General features: G+C 29.0%; 3 non-coding genes across 3 annotated transcripts in view; all 3 read left to right on the top strand.

Annotated features, from left to right (window-relative positions):
* Nucleotides 1-1,569: 1,569 nt before the first annotated feature.
* Nucleotides 1,570-1,688, top strand: LOC145847272 (5S ribosomal RNA). The gene has a single exon (XR_014371194.1). It is a non-coding gene; the product is annotated as a 5S ribosomal RNA (ribosomal RNA).
* Nucleotides 1,689-4,543: 2,855 nt separating this feature from the next.
* On the top strand, nt 4,544-4,662 carry LOC145847264 (5S ribosomal RNA). The gene has a single exon (XR_014371188.1). It is a non-coding gene; the product is annotated as a 5S ribosomal RNA (ribosomal RNA).
* A 3,845-nt stretch (nt 4,663-8,507) lies between these two features.
* LOC145847265 (small subunit ribosomal RNA) overlaps nt 8,508-10,000 on the top strand; it is a 1,808-nt gene continuing 315 nt past the window's right edge. Inside the window, exon 1 of the ribosomal RNA XR_014371189.1 lies at nt 8,508-10,000. This exon is cut by the window's right edge and continues 315 nt beyond it. This is a non-coding gene — a ribosomal RNA (small subunit ribosomal RNA).

Below are 10,000 nucleotides of genomic sequence, written 5' to 3' on the forward strand. Positions count from 1 at the left end.
ATTTTAGTTGATGTTTTTATTTCATGTTTTATTTTCTAATGTACTTATTGGGTGCTGAAAGAGCCATAAAAACCTCATAATCGAACAATTTACTAAAAAATTATTAATATTGAAAGATTTAAATTTCGAAATAACCTACCTACGGTTAATCTACACGCGTTTAGAAGCCGTAAAAAAATATTTTCGACTTTGTAATGGACCAAACAAAAAATATAGAAAAAATTATCGAAAAAAAAAATCTTTTAAAACTTACCTTACGTTAGTCCTTATGCGTTGCGAAGCTCAAAAAAAATATTTTCGACATTATAATAGAACAAACAAAGAAAATAGAAAAATTTTCCAAAAAAATAAAAAGTCGAAATTCGAAAAAAGAAGAAAAGTGGTCCTTTTCTAGGAGTTTTTTATTCCCAAAAAATGGGTTGATGTCCCCGTAACCCCTAAAAAAAGGGGGTCGAAATAACATTTTTTCATCATGCTTCAAATGGGCTGAAAAATTTTTTACGGGGTCTCTGGACCAAACAAAAACGATCTGTCGAGTCAGAATTCCGAAAATCGAAAATTCCCGAAATTTCTGTACTTAAAAGGCGGGGCGCCCACTATCGACAAAAGTGTGCCAAAACCCACAAACGTTGTGTTACGCGCGCTAAGATAAACACAAGCCTGATTGCTGAAAATGTATTCTATTTGAATAAGGTAAGTATCAACATCAAGGAAGCAATTCCTTTATTATAAACTCATACTCTGATATGCGCTAATATTGCTCGTGAATTGTTATTTAGTTTAAAAATATAATTTATATTACTTTTATTTTATTTTAATTCTATATAATAACTATTTTATATTTTTATTAAAAATTTTCTTGTTCAGTTTCTAAGCAACCACAGTTACGTTTATATGTTTAATTCTATTGTATTCTATATTTATCGATAATTTAATAAATGTTTTAAAAGACTATTCTGGTTTTCCACGCTCTCTTCAAAAATGTGAGTTCTTTTAATTCTTCCACTTAATTATTCATTTTAAAGTAAAACAACTAGTTATACATATTATTATATTATAATGTATGTGTATTAGATACTATTATTTTATAACATAAACATAGATGAGTTATTAAATTAAACGTCAAATATTTTATTACCTAAAATTAAGTTAATCGTAAAATCTGATGTAGTATGAGATATTCTTTAGAAACTAACTATAAATATTCTTGAAGTAAAACAAAACCATCTATAAATAGAACAATGAGAAATAGTAAAACAAACTAAACACAACATGTTTATTTTAACATTGTTTTTTATTTAGTTTAATCACTTAATAAACTTTACTTCTAATCATAGTATTTAATATAGAATATAGTTAACAATCTTTTAAACAAAGTCTTAAATAAAGTTACAGGGAGTAATTGTAATTAAAACACCAAAAAAAAAGGTTTTAATAAAAAAAATACTTACATCAAGTTAAAATTTTATAAGGATTAATTTTAAAATATCAAATTGATTGTAAATCAAGTGCAAATAGGTTTTTTAAACAAACCGAAGGGTTTATAAAGGCTTGTAAACGCTTTCAAACGCCTACGACCATACCACACTGAGCACACCCCATCTCGTCCGATCTGGGAAGTTAAGCAGTGTCGGGCGTGGTTAGTACTTAGATGGGTGACCGCTTGGGAATACCACGTGCCGTAGGCTTTTGCTTTTTGAATTCATCTTTTTTGTACTATTTTTCTTTCTGACCTATTTATACTTATTACTCGTTTATTTACATTTCTTTAACGCTTAAAAGAAAAGTAAATTCTAGTTATTAGCAAATAAAAACGTAAGCCAATCAGATAACGTTATTTGCTGTTTAAACCAATTAGAGCGCTAAAAAAGTGGTTTGACCAGTTTGAGATATCGAAAAAATAATGGCACCATCTTGTAGAGTACAATTTTCTGAGTTAAAATTAATACAATTAGTCTTTTATACTAAAACTTAAAAGTTTTTTTGTCCAAAAACAAATAAAAGCGTGGCTACTTGAAAAATCAAACGAAAATAAATTTTGCACTTTTGTATTGTGAGTCATAATAAGTTATTTACTGTTACCAACAGATACTAGCAAAAGCTTTTTAAAGTTTTGTATTAACTTAATGTATTTGTAATTACTTTTACTTAATAGAAACTATTGAATTACGTTTACTTAGTTTACTTTTGTATGTGTATTAAATATATAGCAATTTTGCTTGAACTTAAATAAAGATTATTAAACTATTAAAAGAAAACTATCAAAGTTTACTAACTCAAAAGCTAAATCTTAGTTATATTGTTATAAACATTTATGTTGTAATTTACTAATAACTAAATGAGTTTATTTCAAACAAAAAGAATTAAATAATGTTATGTTATGTCAAGCCTACTATATGAGGTATATAGGTATATAAGGTATACAAGCTTATGTTTGAAAGTTATAATAATTAAAATAAAAATAAATATTTAGTTGGTAAAATTTGTATTTAATATGCTTTGAAATTAGAGTTAGTATAGATGTTTTTTTTTAAATATAATAAATATAAGTATTTAGTTACTAATAATAAACTAAAATACCAATTTTGTAGTTATTACAAAAAAAAAAACTTATCTTACTTAAAGTTCACTGTAATTGAAACATTATACAAAAGCTTTATAATTATAAGCTTTGAATAATTCTATTTGAATAAATAATAGATTCATAACTATATTCATGTTTGCATATTTAAATTATAAAAAGTTAGTGTTTTGTGTATTGACTTTATGATTATTTTATTTTAGTAACTGTTAGTTTTATACTTTAATAAAAGAAATATGGTTAACAAGTAAGTTAAAAATGAAAGAAGCATAAAAAAACACACTAATTAACTGCTTATTCAATAGTTTGATTATTTAATTATTTTTCTGTTATATAGTTTAATCGTATTGTATAAAAAATACAGAGGTTTAAAGTAAGTTTGAATAAAAATAAAACAAAACATATAATATAAGCATTAGTTAAAATACATAGTTTTTTTTTCTAAAAAAATTTAATTCTTTAATAATAAGTAGTAATTTAAATAAAAAATAATACAAGTAAAGTTATACAATATATATACTATAGTTTGTCAAACTAGGCAAACACTACTAGGCAAAAAACAAACTAGGCAAAAAACCTACAAAGTAGGCCACCACTACAATCCTATGTTCCAACTGGAAATTCAATGAGATCGTTACTGTACTTGTGATGAACGTTGATAATCCCCAAGATTGTAAGTCGAAGGCCTTACCCAACCTAACCAGCGCACTGGTTTTCTTACAACTGAATTAATCAACATTTATTATTGAATATAATCATTATTGATAGATAGAGGAATGTTGACAATCAACAACAGATTGTAGGTCAAAGGCATTACTCGACCCAAGTACCCACAACCTAGATTGAACAACATTTATTAGATAGATTTGTTTAATGATAGATAGAGGAATATTGTCAATCCACAACAGATTGTAAGTCAAAGGCATTACTCGACCCAAGTACCCACAACCTAGATTGAACAACATTTGTTAGATAGATTAGTTAGATAGATAAATAGTACAGTATAATCTCAAAGAATTTGAAGCCCGAACATTGAACGATAGTGGTGTTTCGTGACGACTAGCGGGATTCGATCTTACAACCTTCTGCTTATGAGTCAGCTGATAAGACCACTGACCCACCGCGCCACGACAAAGATAAAGAAATATTTTGCTATATAAATAGGTTGATTTTTATAATTTTGTTATACAGTGTCAATTACAGTGAACTTCAAGTAAGATATACAACAGTATATATATTTCCGAGTCTGACTTTGAGTACTTTTTATATATTATTAACAAGATTTTTTAGGAGTAATATCTGTTTAGTTCTTTAATATATCTTTAAAATAATAATATTTTTTAAGGTGTTTAAAACTTTTAGAAGCTGTATGTAATGTCTTTTAGTTTAATAGTTCTTTTAAATTAGTAAAAAAAATAAACATGGTTGAGTTATCAAATTAAACAAAATAGAACGTCAAGTATTTAATTACTAAAATTAATTTAATTAAAAAAAAATCTCAGGTAATCTAAAATGTCAGGAATTATTTAAAAATAAATATAAATTTAAAACTTATTATATTGAAAAGATTGATGAATAATACTCTTGAATGTATGCAATGTTTGTATTTGTAATGCAATAACATAAATGGATAGATCAATGACAAATTGTAAACATATTGTATTATTTTATTTTACGATTTTATTTTATTTATTTAATAATTCAATAAACTTTACTTCTACTTTTCCTGGTCTTAGGTAATTTATAGATAACAATTATTTAAACAAACACTTTTGTACAGTTACAATACAGTTTTAGTACAGTTTGGGAGTAACTGTTGATTAAAAAAACAAAAAAAAAGTTAATTCAGGTTAAAATTTTATAAGGAATAATTTTAAAATATCAAATTGATTGTAAATCAAGTGCAAATAGGTTTTTTAAATAAACCGAAGGGTTTATAAAGGCTTGTAAACGCCTTCAAACGCCTACGACCATACCACACTGAGTACACCCCATCTCGTCCGATCTGGGAAGTTAAGCAGTGTCGGGCGTGGTTAGTACTTAGATGGGTGACCGCTTGGGAATACCACGTGCCGTAGGCCTTTGCTTTTTGAATTCATCTTTTTTGTACTATTTTTCTTTCTGACCTATTTATACTTATTACTCGTTTATTTACATTTCTTTAACGCTTAAAAGAAAAGAAAATTCTAGTTATTAGCAAACAAAAACCTTAGCCAATCAGATAACGTTATTTGCTGTTTGCTTATTTGCTGTTTAAACCAATTAGAGCGCTAAAAAAGTGGTTTGACCAGTTTGAGATATCGAAAAAATAATGGCACCATCTTGTAGAGTACAATTTTCTGAGTTAAAATTAATACAACTAGTCTTTTATACTAAAACTTTAAAGTCTTTTTGTCCAAAAACAAATAAAAGCGTGGCTACTTGAAAAATCAAACGAAAATAAATTTTGCACTTTTGTATTGTGAGTCATAATAAGTTATTTACTGTTACCAACAGATACTAGCAAAAGCTTTTTAAAGTTTTGTATTAACTTAATGTATTTGTACTTAGTTTAAATTAATAGAGTTTATTTGGTTTACTTTATTATGTGTATTGAATGTGCTAGTATCTAAAAATAAATACAACTAAAACAAAACAAACAAGGAGAGTACTTGAATAGAACCAACACAATTTACAGACCAGTTGTGTACTAAATTTAAAGAAATTCTGAATAGTGAATATGCAATTATTATTATAAGTTCAAAGTTCACTTTAATTTAAATTAATGTATTTTGTAAATTGGTTTTATTTAATACGATAGTAGTGAATTACTTTATTTAATTTACTTTAGTATGTGTTGTATAACTTTATTTAAACCAGAAGCAAAACGGGATTATACTTTCAATAAACTACACAATTTACAGACCAGTTGTGTACTAAATAAAAAGCTATTGTGAATGGTGAATATGCAATTATTATTATAAGTTTATAAGTTCACAGTTTACAAAAGCTTTAGAATTTAGTTACTATTTTGTTCATATTTGCATATCTAATTTATGAAAAGTTAGTGTTATGTGTATTGGCTTTTTAATTTCTTTATTTGTAGAACTGTTAGTTTTATATTCTAAAGAAACATTTTTAAATAAATATGTTTAACAAGTAACTTAAAAATGGAAGAAATATATTGTATATATTGAACTATTTATATTTATTCTAGCTATTTGCTTAGTGTATTTATTAATGTGATTATTTTATTTTGTTGTTTGTCTTATAGTTTAATCGTATTGTGTTGAAATATATATATAACAAATACAGAGGTTTAAAGTAAGTTTAAATGAAAATAAAATAAGACATATAGTTGAAATATAAGTTTAAAAAAATAGTTTTTTTTTTTTTTTTTTTCTTTGTTTGTTTGATTGTTTGTTTATTATATAATCGCGACGTGTCATTTTATTACTTTTAAGCATACTAAATATAATAATAGGTATAGTTATAGGAAAAATTCAATTAGTTTCTAATGTAATAAAAAAGTTTATTTCCACAAATAAATAAATACCTGAAAAATCAAATGAAAAATAAATTTCGCACTCCTGTATTGTGAGTCATAATAGGTTATTTACTGTTACCAACAGATACTAGCGAAGGCTTTTTAAAGTTCTATGTTAATTCAATGTATTTGTACTTAGTTTTATTAAAATGACAGTATTGATGGTTACGTTTATTAAGTATGTTTATTTAACGTTATGTAACTCAAGTAAAACCAGAAGCAAATAAGGAGACTACTTTCAATAAACTACACAATTTACATACCAATTGTATACTAAACTTAAAGCTATTCTATTTTATTCTTGATAGTTATTTTAAAGTTATTAAATTATACAAATGTATTTTGTAAAGTAGTTTTATAAAGTTACTATAGTTTATTTAACTTACTATAGTATGTGTTATATAATTTTAATTAAACCAGAAGCAAAAAGGGAGACTACTTTAAATAAACTACACCATTTATTGTTATATATAACTCTAATAAAACCAGAAGCAAAAAGGGAGACTACTTTAAATGAACTACACAAATTAAAAATATATTATTATTTATAAATCAATCGTGTTGTGTTTCAAAATACATTTTTCAAATAATGTTTTACAAGTATTTATCAGTTATTTAGTTTTCTTTTTATAGTTTAGCCGTATTGTTTTATTTATTTGTTATTATTTTTATTTAATTGTTTGCTTATTATATTTATCGCCATGTGCTTAAAAAATAAAACAACTATAAAGGTTAAAAAAGTAAGTTTAAATAAAAATAAAATGAAACATACAAAATAAGCTTATGATTTTTTATTATTATTATTATTATTATTATTATTTTTATTTTATTGTTTGTTTATTATATCTATCGCCATGTGCTTAAAAAATAAAACAACTATAAAGGTTAAAAAAGTAAGTTTAAATAAAAATAAAATGAAACATACAAAATAAGCTTATGATTTTTTATTATTATTATTATTATTATTATTATTTTTATTTCATTGTTTGTTTATTATATCTATCGCGATGTGCTTAAAAAATAAAACAACTATAAAGGTTTAAAAAGTAAGTTTAAATAAAGATAAAATGAAACATATAAAATAAGCTTATGTTTGATTTTTTTATTTTACTTTTATTAAATTGTTTGCTTATTATATTTATCGCGATGTGCTTAAAAGAATAGAACAAATACAAAGGTTTAAATTGTAAGTTTTAAATAAAATAAAATGAAACATACAAAATAAGCTTATGATATTTTATTATTATTATTATTATTATTATTATTATTTTTATTTCATTGTTTGTTTATTATATCTATCGCGATGTGCTTAAAAAATAAAACAACTATAAAGGTTTAAAAAGTAAGTTTAAATAAAGATAAAATGTAACATATAAAATAAGCTTATGTTTGATTTTTTTATTTTATTTTCATTTAATTGTTTGTTTATTATATTTATCGCAATCTGCTTAAAAAAATAAAACGAGTATTAAGGTTTGAAAAGTAAGTTTAAATAAAAATAAAATAAAAATATAAAATAAGCTTATGTTTTTTTTTTTTTTTTTTTTATTATTATTATTTTTATTCAATTTTTTGTTTATTATATTTATCGCAATGTGCTTAAAACGATAAAACAAATATAAAGATTTAAAAAGTACGCTTAAATAAAAAATAATACAAATAAAGTTTATTTATAATAAATATATATATATTTAAAACATTAAAAAAAGTAGTTTATACATATTTTTTTTTATTTATTTCTTTTAAACATATTAAATAAAGTATAAAAAAGTATTAAAACATTTAAACGTAGCATAAATAAGCTTAAAACATTAAAATAATCGAAAAGAAACAAAGAAATTGAAAAAAATCGGAAAAAATCGGCAAAAAAAGTTCAACAGCAACATTTGAGCATCATACACGTATGCATTACTTTACACTAGTGAGAGAGACGTGTTTGTGCGTTCGGTCGACTTGACGAGAAAGCGGGCTTAAAGCATTACTGTTTAGCACCCGAGGCGCGGCTATTGCAGCGGCGGCGAACGTGCTATGTAAACGCATTGGAGCAGCGTATGAAAAACTACAAGCGTCCAGCGGCGGTAGGCTTATAGCTTTGCGAAGTCGTCGAGACGAGTAGCCGACGCAGGCAGGCACGGCTCGAGGCGGGTAACTGCAGCAGACAGATGGCGTGTTGCTGCTGACGAGTTAACCGGCAGAAGGCAAACGGTTGGTCGGGAGAAAGAACAGTCAGTTGTATAGCTGCATGCTGCAGTCGACGCGGGCTGGCGCTTTAAACAGCAAAAGGCCGGCGCCGACTTTCAGTAACGTTCGCAAGGCTTTTAAGCCGAGTGATAGAAAAGGTCTGTATTTATACAGTAAAAACGCTCAGTCGAGCAACGGGTTTAAACGCCCTCGGATAGTTATCTGGTTGATCCTGCCAGTAGTCATATGCTTGTCTCAAAGATTAAGCCATGCAAGTGTAAGTACGAGCTCACGTACAGTGAAACTGCGAATGGCTCATTAAATCAGTTATGGTTCATTTGATTGTACGCTTTTACATGGATAACTGTGGCAATTCTAGAGCTAATACATGCGTAAAGCGCCGAACTGACGTGAGGCGCGCATTTATCAGACCAAAACTAACCGGCTTTCGGGTCGTTACAATGGTGACTCTGGATAAGCTTGCGGATCGCACGGCCTAGTGCTGGCGACATCTCATTAAAGCAACTGCCCTATCAACTATCGTCGGTACGGTATCGGCCTACCGAGGTTGTAACGGGTGACGGAGAATCAGGGTTCGATTCCGGAGAGGGAGCCTGAGAAACGGCTACCACATCCAAGGAAGGCAGCAGGCGCGCAAATTACCCATTCCCGGCTCGGGGAGGTAGTGACGAAAAATAACAATGCAGACCTCGTACGAGGTCCTGCAATTGGAATGAGTACACTTTAAACTTTTTAACGAGTATCCATTGGAGGGCAAGTCTGGTGCCAGCAGCCGCGGTAATTCCAGCTCCAAAAGTGTATATTTAAGTTGTTGCGGTTGAAAAGCTCGTAGTTGGATATAGGGACGGCGAGGTTGGTCGGTCGAAAGGCTAGCACTGGCCTTGTTGTTCTTGTTGGTCGGTGCCTTCGCGGTGCTCTTAACTGAGTGTTGCGGTGGTCCGGCAAGTTTACCTTGAAAAAATTAGAGTGTTCAAAGCAGGCTTTACGCTTGTATAATGTTGCATGGAATAATGGAATAGGACCTCGGTTCTATTTTGTTGGTTTTCGGAGCACGAGGTAATGATTAATAGGAACGGACGGGGGCATCCGTACTGTGCCGTTAGAGGTGAAATTCTTGGATCGGCGCAAGACGAACGACTGCGAAAGCATTTGCCAAGAATGTTTTCTTTAATCAAGAGCGAAAGTCAGAGGTTCGAAGACGATCAGATACCGTCCTAGTTCTGACCTTAAACGATGCCGACTAGCGATCGGGCAGTGTCGAACTTAAGAACTGTCCGGCAGCTTCCGGGAAACCAAAGTCTTTGGGTTCCGGGGGAAGTATGGTTGCAAAGCTGAAACTTAAAGGAATTGACGGAAGGGCACCACCAGGAGTGGAGCCTGCGGCTTAATTTGACTCAACACGGGAAATCTCACCCGGCCCGGACACAGCGAGGATTGACAGATTGAGAGCTCTTTCTTGATTCTGTGGGTGGTGGTGCATGGCCGTTCTTAGTTGGTGGAGCGATTTGTCTGGTTAATTCCGATAACGAACGAGACTCTTACTTGCTAAATAGCTGCTCGACCCATTGGGTCGGAGACAACTTCTTAGAGGGACTAGTGGCGTTTAGCCACACGAGATTGAGCAATAACAGGTCTGTGATGCCCTTAGATGTTCGGGGCCGCACGCGCGCTACACTGACCGGATCATCGTG

The sequence above is a fragment of the Thalia democratica genome, unplaced genomic scaffold (genome assembly GCF_965202585.1).
Source record: "Thalia democratica unplaced genomic scaffold, ktThaDemo2.hap1.1 HAP1_SCAFFOLD_860, whole genome shotgun sequence".
Classification (NCBI taxonomy): Eukaryota; Metazoa; Chordata; class Thaliacea; order Salpida; family Salpidae; genus Thalia; species Thalia democratica.